At 37.9% G+C, this 24305-nt stretch overlaps 1 long non-coding RNA gene across 3 annotated transcripts in view; it reads right to left on the bottom strand.

Moving 5' to 3' along the window:
• LOC144220793 (uncharacterized) overlaps window positions 1–24305 on the bottom strand; it is a 51854-nt gene that overhangs the window by 20728 nt on the left and 6821 nt on the right. For 2 of the 3 annotated variants that reach the window (XR_013331859.1, XR_013331860.1), the window contains exons 2-3: window positions 22670–22779; window positions 13103–13232 (exon numbers count right to left, since the gene is read on the bottom strand). This is a non-coding gene — a long non-coding RNA (uncharacterized LOC144220793). The remainder of the gene's footprint in view (window positions 1–13102; window positions 13233–22669; window positions 22780–24305) is intronic. The other variant, XR_013331861.1, reaches the window with a different exon arrangement.

Genomic DNA, 24305 nt, shown 5'->3' with positions numbered 1-24305 from the left:
ATCCGGCACAGTTAGATACCCACTGATAATTTCATGGATTGTTTTTCTGTAGTGACTACTAAGATATTTATTATATTTAATATTTGATAATGCATTGGAACCATGGTAACTCCAAGAAATACAGTCTTTCTAGCTAGACGATTACAATCTTAAATGAAAGAGAAACTGATAACAAAAAATAATATATGGCTAGACATTAGTTTATTGGATGTGTTCATTTTACAAAAAAAATACTTTTTATCATTCTTCCATTTCTTTGATAGTTAGAATTTCTCTTTTAATCAAGAAACCTAACATTGCAGGTAACCTAAGAGGTAATCTAATTTTTATTTCTCTCTCATACCTGAAAGTCTAACATCTTCATTCTTAGCCTCAATTTTGCCTCAGAATGAACTGTATTTTAAAGCAGTGTTAGCTCAAAAGATCAAATTTAGCTCAGTTTGTCTTTTAAAGGAGAAAATCCACTTTTCCCATCAAATAGGATATAATATCAATTAATTAATGATCATGAAGTGCTTTTTTAAATGCTGACTGAATGCCTTTTCACCCTTGTGATGGCTCAAAGTGAAATTCAATGACTCCATAGCCCATGTGTTAGTGGTTAGAGATCAGATTCCATAGACTATTGGTTATTCATTCAAACTGTTCTTCAACTTTAATTTGTACAAGTTCTATTAATAAAGCTGCTTATTTGAGAAGAATTATGTGGTAGCACATTTGCACTAATTAAACCTATCTAATTTGGGAACAATATGGCTCAAAATTCATTAAACCCCAATAAAATTGTGCTTTTTAAGTCATGGGACTCTTTTTCCCACGTTTAAGTAAATTGTCTCAAACATAGATATTTTATGAGAATTTGTGAAGCTAGCTTCAAATTACTTGCTCACAAGTGTTTATGCCAGCATTTGTCTAAAATAATTTAAAAAAATTTTTAATGTTTATTTTTGAGAGAGAGAGAGAGAGAATGAGCAGGAAGGGCAGAAAGAGAGGAAGACACAGAATCTGAAGCAGGCTCCAGGCTCTGAGCTGTTGGCCCAGAGCCTGATGTGGGGCTCGAACTCATGAACTGTGAGATCATGACCTGAGCTGAAGTCAGATGCTTACCTTACTAAGCCACCAGGTACCCCAATCTAAAATAATTTTTATTGCAAGTCCGGTTTTTCTCTCTTTTTGCAACAACATATTTCTTTGTTAACAACTCCTGTCACTCCGTGGATAGTATACAAGCTAAATTTTAATATTATCAGAAGGAATATAAAGCTAGGAAGGTAAGAACCCTCCCTCACAAAATGGTTTGCTCCCAAATCAACTATAAATTTGTTTAGATTATGTACACTGTTTCTTTCCTCTATAGGTCTTATCATACATAATGAACTGTTTCCTTTAATTAGTATTCACCAAGCTAGAGTCTTAATCTGCAAAGCAGAAGGAGTAAGTGGTGAGGGTACATACAATCTTGGAATTAAGCTCTCTCCCAAATTCTTGTGAGACCTTTAAAGACATTAAATTCTGAACCTCAATTTTCTCATATCTAAAATGAACCTAATAATAACTTATTCTCAAAATTATGAGGATTCAATCAGCTTGCTATAGACTGAATGACTGTTCCTCCCACCTCCAATTTGTGTATTAAATCCTAACTCCCAACGTGATAGTCTTTGGAGGTAGGGCCGTTGGGAGGTGATTAGGTCATGAGGACGAAGCCCTCATGAGTGGGATTGGTGCCCGTGTAAAGAGACACCAGAGAGCTCCCTTGCCCCTTCTACCTTGTGAGGACACAGTGAAAAGCTGAAATGGTGGTTGCCTATGAACCAAGAAGTAGGCTCTCACCAGATACCCAACCTGCCAGCCCTTTTTATTGGTCTGCTTATCTTCCAGAACTGTGAGAAACAAATGTGTATTTTCCACAAGTCACCAAGTCTATGGTGTTCTATTTTAGTAGCCTGAGCAGACTAAGACAGAAATTGATACTGAGAAGTGGGTGCTGCTGAATCAGATACCTAAAAACATGGATATAGCTGTGGACTTGAATTAAGGGACAGAAGCTGAAAGAGTTCTGAGATGCATGTTGGAAAAATGGACATTACTTTGAGTGAACAATTCTGGTAAGAGCTCATAAAGGAGAGGAAAGCTGTTAGAGAAAGCCTCTGTCTTCTTAGAGAGTACCAAAGTGATCCTGAACAGAATGTGTATAGAAATGCTGATGAAGTCTTACATAGAAATGAGATGTATGTATATTGTATAAGGTCACTGGATGAAAGGTGATCTTGAAATAAACTAGCAAAGATCTTGGCTGACTTACCTTTGTGCCCTAGTGTTTCGTAGAAGGTAGAACTTGTGAACGATGCCATTGTAGAATTGTCAGAAGAAATCTCTAAGCAAAATGTTGAGGGAGCAAGCTGGTTCCTCCTGACTAATTATAGTCAAATATCAGAAGAGAGAACTGATTTTAAAATAGAATTGTTAAGCAAAAGAAAGCAGAACTGAAAGATTTGGAAAATTCTCAGCCTATCTATATTGTAAAAAATGAGAAAGCTGGTCTGAAGAGAATGTTGAGTAAGGCCAAGCAAGCATTTGATAAGGAGATTAGTATGGATCTTCCAATCTCAATAGTGGTTAGGAGCAATTGTAAACAAAGGGAAGAATGATTATGATGACAGCAATTCAAAGATCACCAGATTTGTCATTCCCACCTCAGGCCCAGAGTGCTAGGGCTCCAGGGCACACAGTGGCTTCACAGGAGGGACCACCAGTGCCTATGGGACCTCAGTGCATCCTTCTTGAGCTACCTAACATCGCATGCTCCCCTCCCAGCTAATTGGCCACCCTCCTCGACACAGCTCTGATTGGCCCTAGTGCAGCAAGGGCTATTCCTGGGAGAACCATGGGGGTATGACTGCCTCTACCTAGATTTCAAAGGGCAGGACTTTCTGGCAGAGCAGAGACTTGAGACTTCAGTCCCAGAGAGCAGTGGGGCCCAGGCAAAGAACCATCACAGGGGCAAGCCACCTAACATGTTGGGGACCAAGCCCCTGCCTAGCAAAGCTGTGGGGGCAGGACTGCTGCCTTAGTGTGTCCACAAGGCAGGACGCCTGCCCCGCAACCCCATTGTGTCTGGAAGGTAGATCTTGCAATCCAGTGAGTCAATTAGCATTGAGCTAATGGATTATTCTCCAGCCTTAAGATCTCATGGAGTTTCTTTTGTAATTTAGACTTAATTGAGACCTGTTAATCCTTTCCCCTTTCCTACTTCACCCTTGTGGAATCATAATATCTATCTTAGACCTGTCCCACCATACTATTTTGAAAGCACATAACATGATGGTTTCACAGGTTCACAGCTGGAGATCAATTTGCCTCAGGGTGAATTGTGCTTTGAGTCTCACTCTCATCTGATTTAGATGGGATTTTACACTACAAAGATGATGCTGGAACAAGTTAAGACTTTGGCTATAGGGATGGAATGAAGATACTTTACATGTGAGAAGAACATGAATGGGGGGGGGAAGGGGTGGAGTGCCATGAGTTGAATATTTGTGTCTCCCTAAAATTGATATGTTAAATCCTAACTCTCGGGGCGCCTGGGTGGCTTAGTCGGTTAAGCGTCCGACTTTCGCTTAGGTCATGATCTCGCGGTTCGTGGGTTCGAGCCCCGCGTCGAGCTCTGTGCTGACTGCCAGCTCAGAGCCTGGAGCCTGTTTCAGTCTGTGACTCCCTCTCTCTCTGACCCTCCCCTGCTCACGCTCTCTCTCTCTCTCTCTCTCTCTCTCTCCTAGAAATAAATAAAACATTAAAAAAAAAAATCCTAACTCTCAATATGATGGCATTAGGAGGTGGGGACTTTAGGGATGATTAGGTCATGAGGATGAAGCCTTCACAAATGGGACTAGTGCCCTTATCAAATGACCCCAGAAAGCTCTCTGCTCTTTCCTTCCTCCCTGCAACTTGGAAGAGGGTTCTTGACAGAACCCAACCACACTGGCATGCTGAGCTGAATGCCTTGGAACTATGAAAGATAAACTTCTGTTGTTTATAAGGCACCCAGTCTCTGGTACTTTGCTATAGCACTGCAAACCGACTAAGACACAGCTAATAGGGTAACACTCTCCAGAGTACGTGGCACATGGAAGATATTCACTAAATATTTGCTTCTCTTTCCATGGTAAGCTTCTTTTAATTTTTAGAGCTTTAAGATTTTGGATTTTTCTAAAATTTGATGTGCACACTTTATATCAATTTTATTATTGTATCTTGATCCTAGACATCGAGGGAGGACACTGTGATGCATGTGCCAGCACTAGCTATGGTCCTAATTCTAGATTCCTTATCTTGGTTCTTGAGAATTTCATATTTTTTCTCACATAATGCTTGTGGTTCAGTTAAATTATATGGCCACTATGACTGTTCAACGTCCTCGGAGCATTTGTATTTTGATAGAGAAAAAAGAAACTATGGAATACATATTAGATATCTACTGCTGCATTTAAAAAATTACTCTGGTAGTGACTTAAACAACAACCACTTATAATCTCACATAGTTTGGGAGACAGCAGCTTAGCTGGGTATGTCTAGATCACAGTATCTCAGGGGGATGCAGTCAAGGTGTGAGCTGAATCTGCAGTCATTTGAAGCCTTGACAGAGATGGGGGTCCACTTCCAAATTCACTCAAATGGCTGTTAGTGGGAGGCTTCCGTTGCTCAATAGCTAGACCTCTCCACAGGGCTGCTCATGGCATGCTAGCTGGCTCTCTTCAAGTGAATGATCCAAAAGAGAGAGAGAAACCAAGACAGAAGCTACAGTATTTTTTATAACCTAATCTCTGAAGTGATCTACCATCACTGCTGTCATATTCAGTTGGTCACACAGACCAACCCTCATACAGAGTGGGAGGAAACCATACAGGAGTATAAGTTCCAGGAGGCAGCAATTGAAGCAGGCCATTTTGAAGGCCTGCTACCTCAAAGTGTTTTTAGGAAGCTTCGTTGACGTCAGTTTCAGTTCTGGCTCTGTCAATTAAGAGCTATGTGAACTTGGGAAAGTTCTGTATCTCCTCCAAACCTCACTTGTCTCATTTATAGAATGAGAATACCAATTATACAGCACTTGCCTCATCTCACACAGTCAGATGGGTGAAGCTCCAAGCACACAAGTGAAGAGGAGAAACAAGACAAAAGAACAAGAGCATCATAACAGTGATGTCCTCCTGAGGTAAAAGACAGTTGCTGACTACCGAAGACCAATGGAAAAGTATTTCATCTAGTGAAGCTTCTAGAACAAGAAAGCCAGGAATTTCAACATGACCGAAGGTTTCTAAAAGGGGCAGCAATGATGGAATCAGCAGCAGGCAACATAATCAGGCTGCGTGTAGGAGAAAAGAAAAAGTGGCCATCAAGCAATCTCTCTAGACAGCAACATGGGCCCCCATTTACAAGTTCAGATCTGGATGATGGGTTAAAAGTCAAAAGCATCAAATATGAGTAATCTTTCGCTGTAATTCCAAGGATTCCAATAAGCTGTAGCAAGCGTTGGTGGTATAGTGGCAAGCATATAGTTGGTGATATAGTGGAAGGTATAGTGCCTTCCAATAATCTATAGCACTATTGTGTACTAGTGCCTCCTTCTTGGACTTACTATGCTTAGGGTTACCTGGCAACACTGTTTGTTATAGTGCAGTTTATGGATCAGTAGATTTGGAATGGGTAGAGCTTCCACATTTCTAACAAATGCTCAAGTGATATCCCTGCTACTGGTCCGCAAACCAAATTTTGAGAGCCAGGATATATACCTAAAAATATTGGAAATAATTGGGGCATCACTGCAGGGGCTAGAAGCCAAGAACCACCCGGGAATCTCTACCAAAATTTCAGAATCATTTCTCCTCATCCTGGCTGCCAGCTACCCCTCAGCTAGTAAGCTGGAGGAGCAAGTCTCTGTAGATTAGAATAACTGATTCTTCAATCTTTACAAAACAGATTTAGAAAAGTGGGAAAAAAATTAAAAGACTAATCCTATATAAATAAAATCTGGTTTCAAAATAAAATGCTCACTTGTACAGGGTAAATAGCTCCTTCAAGGCTAAATGGCTCCTTAAATTGAACTTCATTTTTTTAATCTCCCATGTCCCTCCTGTCCTTGAAACTGCTTTGCCTCAAGGGAGTATTTGATTTCGTAGGAGTGCATCACATTTTATGATTCTTGATTCAATCTGAAGTTAAGCTAAATGTTTAAATGTGTCATAAATATTTAAATTAGACCCTCAAATTGTGTGTGTACACAGAAGTAAAGTGTTCAAGTTGTTAACAGTGATTGATCCTGAGTAGATGTGAAGATTATAGAGAATTTAAATGTCCTTTTTCATACATTTATATGTATCCCAAATTCTCTACAAGTAGTGGATGCTGTTTTCACACAAACAAGTGTATAGTTCCTGCATGTATATGCAAGTAATTTCTCTGATCAAGCCATGTAGCCATCATCAGATTTTGTTGTCTCCTGAGATCCAGAAATTAAGAATATTAATTGGCTTCTACTATGCTTTAGATGCAATATTAGAAATAGGATAGTATTCCTATCTCTCTCTCTCTCTCACACACACACACACACTCACACTCACACACACACACACACACACACACACACACACACACATATACACACACACACAGTCCCTGTTCTTGAAGAACTTACAGTCCAGTCAGTGCTATAAGCATCATAGGATGTGGGGGAAACATGGGAAGATGCTTACATCAGTCAGGGCCCACTCAAGGAAATCTTGCAGAACAAATCAGAGTTTGCCAAACAGAAAAGCAAGGAGAGGACATCCCAGCTAAGGGAAGAGCATGAAAGACACCTTCACTGCCTAATTTTTCAGTCAGTCTGATTTTAAGGCACATTATCCTCATTAACTGGTTAGTCCATGTCAAATCTCTGAGGGTTATTTCTGTGAACAGTAAATTTGGTTGATTAGATCTTGATGTTAATGAGAACCTCATGTTAATTTGATGGCTTGCCAAAGGAATGTGCTAAGAGAAAGTAGAATGAAGAACCCTAAAAGACTGTAATCCTAAACTCGATGAGGGCATTCTGAGACAGGTAGTTCCAGAAATTTATTCAATAGCTAGTCCCAGGAATTTATTCTCCACTGTTCCTGAGAGCCAAGTTTTTGAGGGTGTTTTCAGGAAAGTCATTTTTTTCCCTTCAGCCTTCTCATCTACAAACACATATAACATACACAGGCACATACTCTCTCCATCACCACCAACACTAGCCAACATACACATATAACACTTCACTTCATAGAAACCAACAGAAAGAAAATAAACAAGCCAACATAAGTCAGTTCCACTGCTGAAGGGAAAAAAACAACTCAAAATTATGCTCTATGAATATTGGTAGAACCTCTCTGGTTATCCCTTCCTTCATTCATTTATCCAACAAACGCCTATCAATACTAGGGCTTCAAATTTGACTAAGACATGATATTTACAAAGGAATCAAAGACCATGTACAGTGCAATATGTATGTGATAGGTGGATGGAGATGGAGAGGGTGTTAGGAGCACAGGCATAGTGCATGGTCTTCCTTAGGGGGAGTAGTCCTGGAAAGTTGTCTGGTTCCCTGGCAAACTGCAGAGAACTAAAAATTGCTCAGTATGGCTGGAGCAAAGGGTGAATATGAAGGAGTGGCAGACAATAAAGCTGATAATATAGAAAGAAATGGGGTCACAAAAGGCCTTATATACTAAATGAAAGAATCTGAACTTTATCCTTGAAAGCTGTGGGGAGCTATTGAAGGATTTTAAGCAAAGAAATGGCATGATTAAAAAGATCAATATCATACCAGTGGGTGGAGAACGGATTGAAGGGAGGCCACACTGGGGACAGGAAATGCAGTTAGGGGACTATTGAAGGATCTAGAGGCATTTAATGAGTTCAAGTTAGGGTAGTTGTGCAAATAAAGAAGGGAGGGAAGATAACGAATAAGATCTTCACAACAAAGTGAGTCAACAAGGATACTGACCCCAACTCCAGGTTCTGAGGTATATAATGTGGAGACAAAAATCACAAGGAGAACACTAACGTCAGAGACGCTTTTAGTTAGAGTAAGAAAGTGAAAGGAAAGTTCGTGGAGAAGACTGAAAATGTAAGCCAGTTTATATCTGGATTGGTGGTAGGCCATGAGTTCTGGAGACTACCAGTGGAAAGTTCTGGAAGGTCTTGGAGGGAAAGCCTGATGCAGCAGATTAAGAGAGTTACAGGGCAGTTTGAAAATAAGCATTCACATAAAGATGGCTTATCTTGAAGTCTTGAACAGGAATGTGGACTTGATGTGGTCGATCTCAGATGCTTGAAGGATGTGGTATATCCGTGTCAGCCAAACTTATTTGACCACGAAACATTTTTAAAACACTAATATATTTATGGAACATCAAAAGGAGTTCATGAAATATGAGGAGCTCTTTGATCAACGTAGGCATTTAAAAACGGTCTCAATGACTCTTAAATACAGAGAACAAACTGAAGGTGGATGGGAGGGTAGGGGAGAGAGAAAATGGGTGATGGGCATTGAGGAAGGCACATGTTGGGATGAGCACTCGTGTTGTATGTAAGCCAATCTGACAATAAATTATATTTTTTAAAAAAATGGTCTCAAGAATAAATTAGTTTCTGCGAAAAATTATCAAAAATCTTTTCTGTCGTTTTAGTCCCGAATAGAAAAGAAACTAGAGGAATCAAATAATTTTTGCTTGTTTGTTTTAGTAAGAACAGAAAAGAAAACCTGAGGAAATGATAGAGGTAGAGGTCTGGCCCTACACAAGGATCCCCCTATCATATGCTCAGAAATTTCCCTGATTCTCTAGCCTGATTCTCTCTAGGTAATTTCTCCCCACAAGTTCCCAGACTTCTTCTCTAGTTGGTATCAGCCTTCTAGTTCCCTCAAAGGAATCTAAAGCTGGAAAGTCAGGTTTGAATTTAGAATGAGTGGACTTCTTTTGTACCTGAAGCTCACGGGGCTCATGGGAAGTTTGTAACCTCTAGGAGGAAAGATGTTTTCTGATGAATGTGAACCAACCTTTCTCCCAAATTTCATTCATACTTCTCCTTTAAGCAATCAGAGCATAATTAAATGTCTTGAAATTCAGATTCTGAGAAAATTTAAAAATGCTCTTTTAATCCTAAAGTTTTTGTCAAAAAAGCAAGGTCAATGATGTATTACGTATTCTTTCCAAGGACATTGAAGGCTGTCATCACACTTTGCCCAAACATTTTTTTTTTTATTACTCTCTAATGAAGTCTTGTGGTAAAGCAGATGAAAATAATGTGTCTGAATATGACCTTGGTGATTTACTCCCTAACTTATATTTACAGTATTCTAATTATCCCCTCCGTTGCCTCAGTTGGCTGAAATTTTGGTATAAGAGAGAGAATCTGTGTTTTCTGGAACCGTTGCTCCAACATCAGAAAATCTTCCTCTACCTTCCCCTTCTTTTTTCTGAGCACCTTTCACTTCTTTGCTTTAACTTATGGTTATTTACTTAGGACCCCATGTTTCCAGGAACCTCCATCTCAGCAGTTGGGGTTAAAGTTTCCTTGCTCCCCACTGTCACTTCCAAACTATTCTTCCCCACTCTCTGCTTAAAAAATAATAAACCTACTCTCAAGGAAGGGTGACTAAAAAGTTCAGAAAAGTAGTTGTCTTGGAGTCAGGTCAGCAGGTGAGCTCCACTCTTCTACTCAATATCTCAACTTTGATATCAACTGTAGTGACTCTCTGGTGCTTCCTTAACAAGTGAATGGTCCTCCACAAATGCATTCTTACTTTCCAGAAACTGAATGAAATTTTATTGAACAGGGCAAATAAGAAGACCAAGTAACCTCCTTGACATTTGCTTCTCCCTTAGGCCCTCATACAAACCATCATGTTTTCCTGCTACATTTACTTCCTACAGATATCTTGAAACCATTAGTGGAGTCTTCTATCTCCACTAATGCACCTACCATCACCTCTAGCCTGGTCACATGCAATATTTGCCTAGTCATTCTCTCCACAATCAAATCTAGAGCCCTCACCCAATCTACTTTCCATGCAGAGACTATTCTTTTCAAAACACTAATCGGATCATGCCACTGATTAAACACCTTTCCATGGCTTCTAAAAGTTTGTAGGTTAAAACCCAAAATCTTTGTCAAGACCTTGCATTTTCCTATCTCTGTAACACTCTTACCCTATGGGATTCAGTCACACTGGCCTTTTTTTTATGGTGCTGGACATCCTACATGCCTATTCACCATTGGTTGCTATACTGACTACTACCTCTGTATGAATGCAAGAACATTTTCCCCAACTCAATCTCTCCCAGACCCCAAACTCCAGTCCATCATCCCTCTGCTTACACCATAATTTTCACTTCATCAAACTCTATTTTTTATTCAAGTCTCAAATTCACAGTCCCTCTTTCCTCAGGAAATCTTTGAGGTCCGTGGGTAGATGAGGCTCACTTCTTATATGCTCTGAAGTATGTTTTTTTTTGCCCCCAGAAGTACATAATTATATTAATTACTGTCTCCTCTAATAGACTGCAACTTCCATGGAAGCAGGAATCATGCTCAGTTTTGCTTAGCTTAGCCCTTAGAACATAGCAGGTTTTCAATCAAAATGTGTTGAATTGTATAGGATAGTATCTTAATTAGCTTTTGCTTCATAACAAACAATCAAATAACTCTTTGAGGCTTACAGCATAAACATCTTTTTTCTCACATTCATGGATTGCAGGCTGATCCCAGTTCATACTCTAGGGTCTGCAGGTAATCTAGTGGAGGCTCAGCTGAGTGGCTCTGCCTTGGGCTGTAGTTCAACTGTGCTTGGCTTTAGGCTAAATACTGCCTTCAGGTCGGCTTTATATGTTTTCCTCAGGACGTGATCTCATGCAAAGGCAGAAGCACAAGATCCAAGCCAAACCACACAAACACATTTATGGCCTCTACTCATATCAGGTCCATTAGCATTCTTTGGCCCAAACAAGTGATATGGCCAAACCCAACATTGATGGAGTAGCGAAATATATTCCATCCAAAGGTAGGGGAGAAAAGGAGTGACTATTTGCTGGGCAATAATTCAAACTATAATATATGAATACAAAACTCACTGTAATTCAATTTAGAAAGTGTTAGATGACATAAATGACATATTAATAATGGCCTGTGTAACTCAGGAGAGATAAAAAGCCAGAGCGTCATAAAAGAAAAAAGTTTTTATGAAAGAAGTTTCATTAAACATAGGCCTTGAATAATGAAAGGATTTAAACTTGTAGACCCAGAGCTACCTAGACATCTCAAGTGGGTGAAACATTGAGAGTAAAGGCCTAGAGAGAGGAATGTGTAGAACATTTAAATATTTGTGTGGCTAGAACACAAGAGTACCTGTAGGGAAGTAAAAAGAGAAAGCTGATAGTGATTTTATTGGCAGTGCTTACAGTCAGCAATGGTGTTAAACAGTGGAGTAACATGTTCAGGACTGGGCTTTGGGACGATCCATTTGTAGCAATGAATGGGACATACTAAGGGCAAAAATTGAATGGAAGAAAATCCATTAGCAAATTTTTCAGATGTTTGTGAGGGCATGACAATTGCTTGATCCAGAGAAGTATCAGTAAGAACTTAGCAATTAGCTAGCTGTGGAGAGTCAAAAAAGAAAAAAGTCAAAGATGCTTGGGATTTTTTTAAGTTAATAGATCTGGAAAAGGGTAATATAATTGTCTGAAATAAAAAACCACAAGAGGAAATATTTAGAAAAGATGATTCACTGGTTTTGGATATGTTTTTCTTGATACATCGGCATGAATACCCAGATAAAAATATCTGACAGGTGTGGAGCTTAAAACTGAGACTAAGGCGGGGGGTCCTGGGTGGCTTAGTTGTTTAAGTGTCAAACTCTTGATTTCAGCTCAGGTCATGATCTCACAGTTCATGAGTTTGGGCGACATGTCAGGGTCTGTGCTGACAGTGTGGAGCCTGTTTGGGATTCTCCCTCTCCCTCTCTCTCTGTCCCTCCTCCACTTGCACTTTCTCTCTCAAAATAAATAAAAAACAAAAGAAAGTGAGACTAAGGCTGAAGACAGGCATTCACTCATCCATTTGAGAACCATTTATTACTATAATCTTTACAGAGATTGTGCCCATCCTGTTGATATTGTATGTCTAGTATCTATCAGGTTCCTGGTTTAGTGCAGGTTCCTGGAACATACTTACTAAATAAATGCGAGGCAATGGGCTTACAATGGTGAAAAAGGTACAGACCATGCTCTCGGTAAGTTCACAGTCTAGATTTGGGAGTTATCATAGTAAAAGTTATGACTGAGGCTATGAGAAGAAATGAAATTGCCTAGAATCCTTTACCCAACCCTAACTGCCCAAAAGCAAACTTGGTAAATATGAACATGCAGGGGTGGAGGAGGAGAATAAAGTGAAAGCTGGAGCCACACAACGAGTAACTACAGAAAAGAAGAAAACCAAAATAACCAAGTCTCACAGAAGCTAAGGTAAGAGAAAATTGCCTTAATGTCATAGCAGTGAAGACCAACAGAATTTCCAATAGGATGAAAAATACAAACATGTTATTTGACTCGGCAAGAGCAGGTCCATGATGTTTTGAGATATTGAACAGTTGGGGTAGAAACCAGATAGCAAAAACTTCATTAAACAAGAAGTGCTATATGAGTCAAGGCAGAAAGTGCAGTCTAAACATTTTTTTTTCTTTAACTCAAGAGGTTCTTAACTATTGAATTAAGATAACTCATAACCATGTATGAATGACTAATGTCTTTCTTTGGTTGTCCTTTATTCAGTTATTCCATAACCTATGCCAGGTAAATCCTTACCTCTAGTCGTGTTATGTTCTTTGTCAAAAACTTGCACATTACCTCTTGAACTAATTCCTAGATAAGCTCTTTTGCTCTAGTTCAAGTGCCAAACCTATATTTAAGGTATTTTCACCCAGGTCCTTTCCTTATAATATGTATTCTCCACTCCAAGCATTTTGAACAATATTCTATCTACTCCTTTAATTAAACACACACACACACACACACACATTTCTCACCTATGTGACTGCTTACATACATCTGTTTACTTATGACACCTTGTTCTTACAATCTTGCCTTCCCCCAAGGCAACTGATCCATGAAGCCTTTATTAGTCTCCTGAAGCAATTGTCTTTTTCTCTTTTTTTTCTGAAAGAGGCAAATACAAAAAGAGTGAACAAACAGAGGCCAGAGAAGTATAGACATAATAGATAGACATACTAGAGGTTTTTAAAATAATAAACAGATAATTTGAGCAATTCTATTAAAAAGGAATAATCTAGATTAAATGGACAGACAATATGTTCTCGGCTAGAAAATAAAATGCCAAAATTTGATACAAGAAAATATAGATACCTCAAATGTAGGTAACAAAGCAATTAATCTCAGACCCACAGGGTTTCAGGTAAGGCTTACAAAACTATCAATGAATAGGTAACCCTGTATTATACCAATGTAATTTTAAACATGGTCGAGGAGGGAGTTGCCTAATAGATTTTAGGATGCTAACATAGCCTTGATTCCAGTATTAGCTTGTGACTGTATAAGAAAAGAAAATTATACAACCATTTCCCTTATGAACATAGATGCCAAAATTCATAGTAGCATATGAGCCTACCAACTTCAATAGTGTATTGAAAATAACAGTCAGGTAAAGTTTAACCCATGATTGAAAAAATTATTGAATAACAGAAAAGTCTACCAATTATAGTTCACCAAATCAATGAAAGCAAACTGGACAATCATGTAATTTCTCCAATGATACAGAACAATATTTGACATTATTAAAAACTAAAAGAAAACACCTCCTAAGACTAAGACTAGAAACTTGAAACTTTCTCTTTTTTAAATTAACTTATTTATTTTGAGAGTGAGAGAGAGCAGGGGAGGGGCAGAGAGAGAAGAGAGGGATCCCAAGAAGGCTCCCTGCTGTCAGCACAGAGCCTGATGCAGGGCTCGAACTCACAAACCATGATATCATGACCTGAGCCAAAACCAAGAAATGGAATGCATAACCAAGTGAGCATCCAGGTACCCCAAAATTTGGAACTTTGTTAGTTTCCCTAGGCCTGACCACCAAAATTCTAGACCAATATGAACAACCATCTATCAGAGCTATTGTGATTATTTGTTTGTTTATCTATATTTTTCTGAGAGAGAGCGCACAAGCAGGGGGGAGGGACAGAGGGAGAGAAAGAGAGAATCGTAAGCAGGTTCCACACTCAATGGGGAACTTAATGTGTAGCTCAATCTCCAGGCCGTGAGATCACGACCTGAGCCAAAATCGAGTCAGATGCTTAACCAACTGAGCCACTCAGGCGCCCCAACAGCAATTTAAATAAATCAGCAAATTCTATAGAATCAGTTTGAAAAATCAAAGTATTTTTCCCCCACCAGCAATTACCAACTACAAAATAAAGATCCATTCATAATAGTAATGTGAACTGGAATTAACCTTACAGGAATGCACAAAAACTTTATGGAGTAGATACTACATGTTCATGGTTGGGTGATGCAACATCTGTAATTTCACGGTCATCTCAACCACAAATCTAGTCAGATTTTTTTACTACTTTTCTGTGACTTTTCAAATTTTCTCACTTGCACCACATTTATATATATGTATATATAAAACATATATATATTTGTCATATATATATTTGTCACATATATATTTGTCTTATTTGCTCTGCTAAACCCTAAGTCATTTGAGGATAGTAATGTCTTTTCCATTAAAAAAAATTTCTCAGAGCACCTAAAACACCAAGTCTTATATGAGAGGTGCTTTACAGAAATATATGTTGAGGAAGTGGAGGGAAAAGATTTTGAAGGTATATTTTCAAGTTTTCATGATTTGTCCTAGAAAAAGTTCTTAAAATAAGTTCATAAAGTAGAACTTCAATGTTGAATGGCTTCTCAGTTTCATTTCTTTTCCTATAGTTTTTAATGTTATCATTGACTATATCCTAAACTAGCTGAAGTGCTAGTAAAAGTTTGGTATATTGCAGCTCCTGGGTGGCTCAGTCGGTTAAGTATCTGGCTCTTGATTTTGGCTCAGGTCATGATCTCATGCTTCCTGAGCTTGAGCTCCATGTTAGCCTCTGTCTGCACTGACAGCATGGACCCTACCTGGGACTCTCTCCCTCTCTTTCTCTCTCTCTCTCTCTCTTTGCCTCTCCTTCAACTCACATTCTTTCTGTATCAAAATAAATAAATAAACTTTAAACAAAGTTTGGCATATTGATATTTATATATCATCAAATTTTAAAAGAGATATTTCAGGGGCGCCTGAGTGGCTCAGTCGGTTAAGCATCCGACTTTGGCTCAGATCATGATCTCACTGTTTGTGGGTTTGAGCCCCGGGTTGGGTTCTGTGTTGACAGCCAGCTCAGAGCCTGGAGGCTGTTTCTGATTCTGTGTCTCCCTCTCTCTCTGGCCCTCTCCTGCTCATGTTCTCTCTCTCTCCCTCTCTCCCTTTCTCTCTGTCTCTCTCTCTCTCTCTCAGAAATAAGTAAAATATTAAATAAATAAATAAATAAATAGAGATATTTCACAAAAAGTTTCATACTGACTTCTAGTCCAGTGTTCCTTTGAGTTTTCAGGCACTAGCTATTTTCTTTTATTAGAAACTTTTGGGAAATTACTATATATTATATCATTTAAAAAAATTAGGTATATTTCCGTTCCTTCTCCTTTTCACAGAAAAAACCCACATGCATCTATTTTGTTTCTATATTACTTATCAGTATCTTTTTAAATAGCATATGAATCAGTCAATGCATCTGTCAAATTACTAGCTTGTATAATGTCCAAATATGTCTTCAATAGAAATAGAATCATAATAGTCACCAAAATTGTCAATGGTGCAAAGGTTATATCTATTCTGTGAAAATTTTAAATCATCAGGACATTTATGAGCTTGTAGGCTCATAAATATTGGAACATGAAATTGAAATTGATCTGAAAAATTAGATGAGGACAAAGATAGCGTAAGCAACTTTCTTATAGTCACAAAGAAGTTGGTGAAAGAAAATAGAGCAGACAATCAATCAAACCATCAGCGACTCGTTGACTGCCCATGCTTTTTTGTTCTTATCACTATGCCATTATTCCTAATAGAGTAAATAGAAGCAAAATCATATAGAACAGCCAAACCTGCACAAAATTGTGAGGTCAGTAATGTTTTCCTTTCTTTCATAAAGTGTTCTTCAGTGAGATATCAGTTCCTCACTTTCTGGACATTTTTACCTGGAACCATTACTTACCTTTGTGAGCTTATTAGCTTACATGTACATTGGAAATAATGCCTATTCAGAAAGCTTTTGGAAAGATTAAACGATAAAGGCAAATCCCTTCTTAGTGATCTAACCATACTGACTGATGAAAAGCATTTTTTCTTCCTCTCTCAATTTAAAACAGTATGGTTTTCTAGCCTCTACTTCTAACAAAATAGGAAAAATATCTCTTGACCTGACTTACTCTTTGACAAAACTAATTAACACCATTTTCCAAAAATCTAAGTTATTTTATTCGAAAATAAAAATCATGTTTGACTGCATAAAAGAAAACATGAATGGCTCATTTATATAAACTTGCTCTTTGTGTCTATATATCATACTAAAAATAATTATGTATATCCTAAAATTTGACACACTGACTTTGTTGCAAATCTAATGCATTCAAAACGAAACATATGGTAGAAAGAGCACTAGATTAGGAGTCAGGAAACCTTGCCTCTAATGCTTGCTCGGCCATTACTTAATCATTTAGGGTAAATTACTTAATCTCCCTGACACTCCTTCACTTCAAACTCAAGGGGCTGAGTGAGGTGATTTCTGAGGTCATTCACCCCAGAACAGTCTGTTTCTCAGCACTTTTACAAGTGCTCAGTCTTCCCGAGATTTTCTCCTCCCGCATCTACTTTTAACTTACCCAAAACTAACAAGAACCTCATCATTTCTCAGAGTTTTGCTCTTGAAAATTGGACATATAGCTTAAAAATCAATAAGGGAACATGAAAGCCTAAGTTATGGTTACACAAATGCTCAGATGTATATAGAAAAATATTAGTCTCATCTCATCTGAATTGTTAGAATTTTATAATAGTTTCCTTTGAAATATGTATTAGAGAGAAATAAAAGAATTTAAAGGCTAAAAGTACTTAACTTTTACATTTGGTGGATGAGAAAGACTTAGCCATTTTTCTGAGTTGATAGTAGACATAATTATAACACTACATCTCCAATGTTCAAAACTTGACCAATTATAGATAATAAGATGCTTGAGGTATCTTAAAGTTTTAAAAATTCCCCAGAGTGATATTTTCTGAAGCCATATTTACCTACTACTAACCAACCACAGTTACCTAAAGAGAAAACTTTTCATTCATTTCATTCATTTACACACAACCTCATCTATTCAAAAGCAATTTTAAAAAATTCAATCCTTTGGTTTGTACACTGGATTCCAACACTTTTTACCTACTCAGGGAAATTGCTGCTGCAATTCTTCCCTTACCCACATAACTCTGTCCTTTTTCCTGGACATGTCCTATCTATATAAAAATGCTATAATTTCTCCCATTAAAAAATAAACCCTTTGACCTCATATCCCCTCTAGCCACTCTTCTTATAGAAAAAATTTTTTCAAAACAGTTGCCTATATTTCTTAGCTCCCATTATTCTCCTTCATTGTTCCTTGAATCCTACCTTACCGGGCTTTTGCCACCACTACTTTACCCAAAATAGCTCTTGTCAAGAGGTCAACAGTTACCTTCAGGCTATTAAATCCAATAGTCAATTCTCAGTTCTCATTTTAGTTTACATATCAGCAGCACACAACATAGATGATCCCTTCCTTTTCCTAGAAACAGTTTCTTCATTTCACTTCCACCATAACTGTAATAAAAAAAATAATGACTAACACAGGCTAGCACTGCTCCATTTTGTAGTTCACCTGCATTTACCATGATCCATCTGGTTTTTCATAAAGGCTATATAGATGAAGTCAATCTTGATATGGTAAAGAAGGCTACTCTTGCTTTTTGTATTAGTCTTTGGTAGAATTCCTGCAATTCCTCCTGGGATGAAGTACTGTGGTAGTACTCTGGTTTACTACCTTCACCAGAGTATAGGGTGGGAGTTGGTGGGGTTTGTGGAGTGGGGATCACCATTTCAGAGGCTTCCACTTGTTTTTCCTATCAGAATGGTTCTCACTGCACAGGTTAGGAAACCAAAGTGATGATTCTGCCAGTGGCTGAGGGTAGCCACCATGATTATACCCTCAAGAACTTAAGGGTTGTGGATTTGACCTGTGGAAGCTGACAATGGGCCAGGATTCCATCTGTTTCCTAGCCCTCACCTTCAGCATTTCTAATAAGGAATCCATGACAGAGTGATCTGAGGCATCTGGCATTGTCCAACCTTAGTGTAAGGTATGTTAGTAAACGGTCATGCCCTTTGGTAATAAACTGGTAAACGCTTCTGGAAATACTTGTTTAAGAAATACATAGTTCTTCCTCAAGGAGACTGGCCTTTTCATTTCAGTCAATAGGCTCAGGAATGGAAAATGGGTAGGGATGAGTTTTTTGTTTTTTGGTTTTTTTCTATTACTCCAGTTGACTTTAATATTTTATTTTCAAGATCTTAATATTTGGCTATATAATTCAAGCTCATTGGCTGCCCATCTCTATTGTCTTTAAGAAACCATGCACCATCAGCCATTGTCACAGATCCTGTACATAGATCCCATGGTTGCTATCCAACTGAGTTACCCATTTCAGTAATTAGGACCACCCTACGTCTGGTGGTTAAGCTCACCATTGAGCCTCCTCTATTCTAGAATTCTATCACTCCCATTGATACTACAGTTAATTCCATAGTAGCAACTCTTGTATCAACTTGCTTACAGAGGACAGCCATCAGTGATGCCAATGTCCTCCTTCCAGTGCATTCTTCATTGCTTAAGTGAAGGAAGTGTCATTTGCACACAACAGGGGAACATAGCTGTTTTATGTAATGAAGTTATTCTAGCTTGGCCATTCTTTTGAACTTCTGATTCCTTGCTCAATTGTCTACCAAGGCAGTTACAAGATCTCCATCTCATTTACCATGTGATCATTATCTCTGTCAAGAAGCTATCCAAGCAGTATATTAGGACTCGATCCAAGCATTATTGCCTGTATGTTAAACCCTGAGTTATAAGAAAGCACCTCCATAGCAATAAACTCATCCTTACCGAGTTTTATGTTTTGCCCCCACCACCCTCTTACACTATTCCCATTCTCTTCTCCCAGTTCTTATCAGTTATTAGCCATGTACCTCAGTTCTTTAATTAATAATTCACTTCTTCCAACAGCAGAGACTGTACTTCTCTTCTGCACCCATGCTGACTTGACCCCACTTATTGGCCCAGACACAATGAGAAAAGGTGTAAGCAGATCTTGAGAAAGACAAGCATCATTTCTGAAAGTCTTCAAGTGAAGACTTTGCATAGCTTCCAAGCATTAGAAGCTGTCAGTTGGAGAGAAGAGCTGCTTCTGCAGACCTTTAGCATTCCTGAAAAGCTTCTAATAGCAATGCTACAACATTACCACCATCCCAAATAGTATCAGCAGTGGGATCTTTCTTTTATCAGAGAATGATCAAATTGCACACTCTCATTCTAAGGATCTGTTTTCTAAGACCACTTATGCTACCAACTGTTTTAGGTTGGGTTTCCTAAAAAGCAGGCGTTGAGTCAAGGATCTGGGTATAAGTAATTTCCCTGGGAAGTAATTCCAGGAAGCATGGGAAGGGAGTAGGGAATTGTGAAAGGAAATGGAGGAAAGGCAACAAACAGAATGCCAGAGAGCAGGTAATCATAGTGGGTGACTGATATTCTCTGAGAAACTGTAAGATATACCTCAGAATTGTATCATCACTGGGCAACGAAGTTATCCACAAACTCCTGACTCTCCCTGTTTGGTGGTTGCTCTGAGAGGAGTTAACCCTCTTCCCCATTCGGGCACAGGTCAGACATGCTTCCTCAGCCAGTTAGGCAGAAATAATGGGTTTTCATTGCCCACAGTAGTGATATGTGGGATCCACATAGGCCAAGGAAATGGGAGCAGAGTAGTGACAGCGTCTGCTATGCTACTGTGTACTGAAAACCTATCTCTAAAAGAAGGTGCCAATTACATTTTCAGTACACATAAAAATAAACCTTTATTATTGGTTAAATGTTTGTCCATGTCTTACCTAAAAATCTTGTTGTATTCTACTAGTGCACTCCCTAGATTGGAAAAGATTATAATGAATAACCACTGAAGAATTATGATTTATGGGTATAGTTACATAGATATAGATAACTTATATTATGTACAGTTATGTATATAATTTTATATCTATATGATAACTCTGTAATAGAGATTGAAAGGAAGAAAGACATGTATATGTATATGTATATGTGTATATGTATATGTATATGTACATGTATATGTATATGTATATGTATAGAAACCAGTTGGGAGGCTATTACAATCTTCAGACCAAGGCAGTAGCTATAGATGGAATGGAGAAGGGGACAGTTCTGAAAGATCTTAATGAGAATGTATTAGGACTCATTGACTGATAGAAAATGAGAATTAAAAGAGAGGATAAATTAAAAACATAGTTAATATGTTTTCCTTTCCTTTAGATTTGCATGTTAAATTCTTAACAGCAATCAAGTTAAAGAGAAATTACAGATAACTTCAGAAAAATCTAGTAGAAATTCTTCCTACTGAATTTTAAACTAACTCCATAGTTGATTTAGATGCTCTCCAAAATTTGAGAACCATTGCCCAATACAATACTACTAGAATTCCTTATGAGATTTGAGTGTCATTAACTGGCTTGTAGGTAATAATTCTCAGAATATCATTCACTTCAGGTTAACATTTTCTATATGGAAATTTATAAAGTCTTATTAGCATGAATCAAAAGTTTAACTGTATGTCTATCATACTTTCACTAACTACCTTGGCAAAAAGCCAAATGACATGTTAACTGTTGTCAGACAGCATTCTGAGTAGAACTTTACAGCAAAAGGAGATGAACTGAGAAAAGCACTGCATGATTCTAATCCAAATGCCAAAACCCAAGTGCTCCCTACTCTGTTTCTAGTAAGCACAGAATGACTCTCACCCGAGGCAGTGCCAGAATGAAACAGGATGGATTTATAATTGGCCATTGAAACTTATTAATTGCCCCAAATTAAATTCACAATATGGTACAACCTGGTTGCCATGGCACTGACACAAACCAGACAGGACACATTCTTTCCACTTGAGAGACTGATTAATGCAACATTCAACAGGGGACTACATCTCTTCCAACTTTGTGTGACAATTTCTTGTAGCAAATAGGTTGTAACAAAAAGATGCCACTTCTTCTCTAGTTTCCTAATGATTAAGAAGGTTACAACCAATATCCTTACATTTAAGCAGAAAAAGAAATGTATGAGAGAAGTTATTGACAGTTTAGGGATAGAGTGATGGTAAAATATATATCCTAGAAAGATCTTCAAGAAGAGTAAAAACAAATTGTTTACTTCTGAATGATTTAGTATAGCCTTAATTCATTCAGCAAACATTTGTGGAATGTCTATTTTATATGTGACTGGCATATTCTATGAACGCTGGGAATACAGCAGTGAATAAGACAAAGTGTGTCTGATGAACACAACAGCGGTAACTAACAACCAGTCCTTCAGCACGAAAAGCTCTGATTTGCAGACCTCACTGATTCGCATGGCGCAAATATGCCCATGATGGCCAATTTCAAGCTACCTACATGATGTCACTGAGGAGCTGGGAACTGACATACACAATCAGCTTTCATGAGCCAGTAGGAGGCAGTTCCAGCACCTTTACGGAACACAGGCACAATGGGCTCTCTTCTAAAAAGAATGGTTGAATTGTGTTGAAATATAAGTGTTGAGGGGTGCCTGGATGGCTGAGTCTGTTAAGTGGCTGCTTCTTGATTTCAGCTCAGGTCAGGATCTCATGGTTTGTGAGTTTGAGCCCTGCATCAGGCTCTGCGATGACAGCATGGAGCCTGCCTGAGAGTCTCTCTCTTCCTTCCTCTCTGCCCCTCCCCTGCTCATACTTTCATGTGTGCTCTCTCTATCAAATATAAATAAATACAACATTTTTAAAAAAGGAAATATAAGTTTTGAGAAACACTATATCCTTTTATTGTGTACTCTATCCTTCTTTTAGAGGTTGTTCAAGCACATTAGCACAAGAACAAGTCCTATAGTGAAAACTTATTTAGAATTACCTACCCAGTGCTTCTTAAAATGACTACAGAATTATCTTTCCAGGCTGGGTCGTGTCTTTCAACTGTGTAATCAGACCCCTAGAAGCTAAAAAATTGGTGTTGGTGACTTAGAAGGACTTGAATGTAAGGATCTTAGAATACCCAAGACAGGCAGAGGCAGATACATCTTCACACAGTTTGGAGTAGCAACATGTTCTGAAGAGATTATATATTCTAAATGCACATAAGAGTTGTTCCTGTATCATTTGATTCTCGTTACCAAGACTTGTTTTAGTAACCACTTACGTATCTACTTCTCAGTCACTCAGGGAATAGTCAGATTATGTCTTCTTTTATGGATTACATAAATCCTTTACATCCTTCTCCTGAATTCTTCCTTGATCATCCACTTAAGGCTGATGGGATAAAAAAAACAGGTAAAAGTCAAACTAACCCAGTAATTTTATTCGATAGTAACTTGACAATTTAGGCATTAGAAATATTGATTAAAATAAGATGATTGGGGAATAACTTAGCTTTTTTCCAGACCAACACAGGTAACTGAGAAATTGTGATAAGTCACTTACACTTTAATAAGAAATAAAATTTTGGAGACCCATTTGAACACCAGTAGTTTTTTTTTTTTTAATTTCACCTAAGACAAAACTGAGACCCTGAGCAATTAAGTAAATTAGAAAATATCTAGTATCAATTTTGTGTGGCAGGTTTAGAATACGTACAATTCTGCAAACCCATACTGTAACAAATAATAAAGTTTTTCCCTTTGAAGTTTTAGGAAAATTCCAAAGTGGTGAAAGCCTCTTGGGGAAAAAAAAGTCTATCTATCAATCCATCTACCTAGTTACCTACCGACCTACTTGAGTTTTGCCATGGAAGCAGGATGCTAAAAGACACAATGTGTTTAAATATACTCACAAAAACACTTCTAGACATTCTAAAAAGAACTAAATTTTTGCATAAATGTATTCTCTGTAGGAAACTACCATAAATATTACTTATGAAAATTGTAATGATTAAACCTTGGACTCCAGAGAGTGAAGTTTCAAGAGCAGCCTAGATAATGATACAACTTGATGCTAAATCAAATAATATTTAAATTTAATTCAGTAAATTTTTACCAAGAACATGCTACAAAAGAGGCTTTTGCTTGTGGCAAAATGAGAATCAGTACCTACACATCAAGAGTTTATTCGGCAGAAGCTAAAGCAATTTAAAATATTTTGATGGTAATTTCCCAAGAGGAACATTGACTATGAAATAAATATTTGCCATGGAAAATAGAAGACCTAGCTCATAACCTAAACATAATTTTGGCTAACTGAAAGACCATCCATGCAAATTTGGTTTTATCAACACTGGTGAGGTGAAGCTGGAAAGTTAAAATTATTGACTCCACTCATTCAGTTTCTGTTAACTTATGAAACAAAATCACTTCCTGGGGAAAAAAAAAAGAACTTAGCAAATATTGTTGTAGACTGTTGACCTCATCCATTTGGTGATGAGAGTTACCTTGCTAAAATATTTTGAAGCAATTGGTTGTGGCCTTCTTAAATTCTGTTTAGAAGGCTTTTGTTGTGAAATAGAGGAATTTGAATGAAATATTGCTCCTATGCGTTCTATTTTTCCTTTTCTTATACAAGTGATATTTATTACCTATTATCCTCTCTGGTTGCTTCGATGAAATGTCTCCTTAAGATTGCTAATATTAGTAGCAACAACAGCTGGTGAGTGTAATTTGCATTTAAATGAACAATTCACAACTATGTCCTTCCTTCAAATCCCAGGATACTTCTGATAGATTCTCGATGCACATATGCAGTAGTAGTTGCAAGACAGATATGCAATCAACAGCACAGTCTAAAAGCTCCATCTGTTAATGGATCAGTCACTCTGCGAAGGGCTACTTCGGAAAAACAGTCAT

The sequence above is a fragment of the Crocuta crocuta genome, unplaced genomic scaffold (assembly GCF_008692635.1).
Source record: "Crocuta crocuta isolate KB4526 unplaced genomic scaffold, BGI_CrCroc_1.0 scaffold1, whole genome shotgun sequence".
NCBI lineage: Eukaryota > Metazoa > Chordata > Mammalia > Carnivora > Hyaenidae > Crocuta > Crocuta crocuta.
The sequence above is the reverse complement of the archived record's forward strand: the minus strand, read 5'-3'. Positions and strand labels throughout refer to the sequence as shown.